Source organism: Cryptomeria japonica, unplaced genomic scaffold (genome assembly GCF_030272615.1).
Source record: "Cryptomeria japonica unplaced genomic scaffold, Sugi_1.0 HiC_scaffold_191, whole genome shotgun sequence".
In the NCBI taxonomy this organism is placed as follows: domain Eukaryota; kingdom Viridiplantae; phylum Streptophyta; class Pinopsida; order Cupressales; family Cupressaceae; genus Cryptomeria; species Cryptomeria japonica.
Window position 1 is genome coordinate 131,591 of NW_026729013.1, and position 3,410 is coordinate 135,000.

General features: G+C 64.0%; 1 non-coding gene across 1 annotated transcript; it reads left to right on the forward strand.

Moving 5' to 3' along the window:
• Nucleotides 1–1,218: 1,218 nt before the first annotated feature.
• Nucleotides 1,219–1,337, forward strand: LOC131867948 (5S ribosomal RNA). Its single transcript, XR_009366468.1, has one exon. It is a non-coding gene; the product is annotated as a 5S ribosomal RNA (ribosomal RNA).
• Nucleotides 1,338–3,410: the final 2,073 nt, after the last annotated feature.

Consider the following 3,410-nt stretch of genomic DNA (forward strand, 5'->3'; position numbering starts at 1 on the left):
CTAGGGTGGGTAACGGGGTGGGTACTAAGGTGCGTGCCAAGGTGGGTCATAGGGTGGGTGCCAAGGTGGGCACCAGGGTGGGTGTGCACCAACCCTAGCCAGGGTAGGTCACGGGGTGGTTGTCGGGGTGGGCGTCAAGGAGCCAAGGTGGGTGGCAAGTAGCCAAGTTGCGTGCCAAGGTGGGTGTCGGGGTGGGTGCCAAGGATCCAAGGTGGGTGCCAAGGAACCAAGGTGGGTGTCTGGGTGGGTGCCGAGGTGGGAGCCAGGGTGGGTCCCAAGGTGAGTGCAAAGGTGGGTGCCAGGGTCAAGGTGAGTGCCAATGTGGGTTCCAAGGTGCCAGGGTCAGGGTGAGTGCCAATGTGGGTTCAAAGGTGCTAAGTTGGGTGCGAGGTTGGGTGCGAGGGTGGGTGGGTGCCAAGGTGTGCTAGGTGGAAGCCCGGGTGGGTCGGCATCCCATGGGTGTCGAGTTGGGTGCCTGATGGGTGCTTCTTGTCAAGTTTTAGTCGTCGGGACTCATTTCGAGCCTTAGAGGTCGTTTCTTGTCCGGTTGCCCTGTCTTCGACCTGGGAACCCAATTTTGGTCCTCGGGTCCCATTTTTTTTTGTCTCGCATCCCACTTTTGGCCTGTGGCCTTTTCGGGGTCGATTCTCGTTTTGGGCATCAGAGCATGTTTCTTCTCCTAAAACCCAATATTTGTTTATTAAGTCTCGGAACACATTTTTGTTCTCGTGGACCCATCATGGGTCTTGGAACGCATTTGTGGTCCTTGGGTCCCATTTTGCATCCCGAAACTTGTGTTTTGGTGCTTGATCCCTATTTTGGGTGCCCACCTTGCACCAAGTGCGCACCCGGGGCAAACCGAGCGCCTTGGTGCACCGGGGCAAGATCGAGCGTGCACCCGAGGCGCCCCGAACATGCACCAAGGTGCACTCGGCCCACATGTGAGCGCAGGTCGTTGCGCCCGAGGTGGTGTGTGGGCACCGCGTTGCAGACGGGACACTGCACGCACACGACGCCCCCTACAGGTGCACGCACGTAGGCCGGGCCGGGTGCACACCCGACGCCCTAGCAAGGTGCGCGCACCCGGGCAGGGCTCACACTTGGCGAACGGGGCGCACTTCGCGAGGGAGGGTGTGCACCTCGACGGGGGTGGGTGGCCGGGGTGGATTCGCACGTGGGTCGCGGTTTGCTAAGTACACACTGCGACAAGCTCATAACGGGTGCGATCATACCAGCGTTAGTGCACCGGATCCCATCAGAACTCCGCAGTTAAGCGCGCTTGGGCCGGAGTAGTACTGGGATGGGTGACCTCCCGGGAAGTCCCGGTGTTGCACCCTTTTTTAGTTTTTCGCCGGGCATCGCAATGCTATTTGAATAAACCTTTTGCCCGTTTGCGTTCTCGTCGGGGCCGGGCCGGGCCGGGGTGCGCTGCCCGCACTACCGCGCGCGCGGGGGCGACACCGAGCGCGCACCCGAGGCGCCCCGAGCACACAGGCCACGGTGCAACCCGGGCGTTGTGCGCGCACCCCGGTGCGCCCGAGGTGCTGCGCGCGCACCCAGGTGAAATCGGTGTGCACCTCGGCCAGTGCGCGCTCGGTCGAGTCGCGCACGTTGGCCAAGGTGCACGGTGATGTTTCTTACTCTAAGGTTCCGCACCAGACGCCCGGGACAGGTGAGCGAAGCTGGGCGGGGCCGGGTGCGCGGCCGGGGCAGGTGCACGCAGCTGGAGAGAGCTTTGGAGCACACTTCGGAGCGCACCAATGATGCGCTCCATTCAAAAGTTTCCTGAAAAGGCAAAAAAAGTTGAGATTATAGAATTTCCCACTTGAGAGATTGTAAAAAAAAAAAATTTAAAATGAAGGAAACGCGGGTGCCAAGGTGTGCGCAGCCCAGCCAAGGTGTGCGCACCAAGGCGCCCACCCTGGCGAAGGTGCACGCAAGGTGCGCACCCGAGGCAAACCGGACAATTAACCCAACTTTCGACTTCGCGCGCACCTTGGAGCGCACTTCGGAGCGCTCCTTGGTGCGCACCAATCTTGGGCACCTCGGAGTGCACCATGGCGCCCACCAAGGTGCGCACCCGGGGCAAACCGAGCTCCGACTTCGTGCGCACCTTGGAGCGCACGAAAGGTGCGCACCATGGCGCCCACCAAGGTGCGCAGCCCAGCCAAGGCGTGCGCATCAAGGTGCGCACCCTGGCGAAGGTGCGCACCCGGGGCAAACCGAGCTCCGACTTCGTGCGCACCTTGGAGCGCACAAAAGGTGCGCAACCCAGCCAAGGTGTGCGCACCCCGGTCAAACCGAGCTCCGAATCGTGCGCACCAGAGGTGCACGCCATCGTGCGCACCTTGGAGCACACTTCGGAGCCCTCCTTGGTGCGCGCCGATGTTGCGCACCTCGGAGCGCACCCGGGGAAAACAATGCAATTAACCCGACTTTCGACTTCGTGGGCACCTCGGAGCGCTCTCGGGTTCGCACCTCGGAGCACACCGAGGTGCGCACCTTTGATGCGCTGCCTTCACCAATTTCCAGAAAAGGCAAGAAAACATTGAGAAGGTGTGCGCACCGAGGTGCCCACCCTGGCGAAGGTGCACGCGAGGTGCGCACCCGGGGCAAACCGGGCTCCGACTTCGTGCACGCCGCACCTTGGAGCACACTTCGGAGCGCTCCTTGGTGCGCACCAGGGCGCGCAACCCAGCCGAGGTGCCCACCCCGGCGAAGGTGCACGCGAGGTGCGCACCCGGGGCAAACCGGGCTCCGACTTCGTGCACGCCATGGTGCCCACCGCGGCGAAGGTGCACGCGAGGTGCGCACCCGGGGCAAACCGGGCTCCGACTTCGTGCACGCCGCACCTTGGAGCACACTTCGGAGCGCTCCTTGGTGCGCACCATGGTGCCCACCAGGGCGCGCAACCCCGCCGAAGGTGCACGCGAGGTGCGCACCCGGGGCAAACCGGGCTCCGACTTCGTGCACGCCGCACCTTGGAGCACACTTCGGAGCGCTCCTTGGTGCGCACCATGGTGCCCACCAGGGCGCGCAACCCCGCCGAAGGTGCACGCGAGGTGCGCACCCGGGGCAAACCGGGCTCCGACTTCGTGCACGCCGCACCTTGGAGCACACTTCGGAGCGCTCCTTGGTGCGCACCAGGGCGCGCAACCCAGCCGAGGTGCCCACCCCGGCGAAGGTGCACGCGAGGTGCGTACCCGGGGCAAACCGGGCTCCGACTTCGTGCACGCCGCACCTTGGAGCACACTTCGGAGCGCTCCTTGGTGCGCACCATGGTGCCCACCAGGCCGCGCAACCCAGCCAAGGTGTGCGCACCAAGGTGCACGCGAGGTGCGCACCCGGGGCAAACCGGGGTCCGACTTCGTGCACGCCGCACCTTGGAGCACACATCGGGGCGCTCCCGG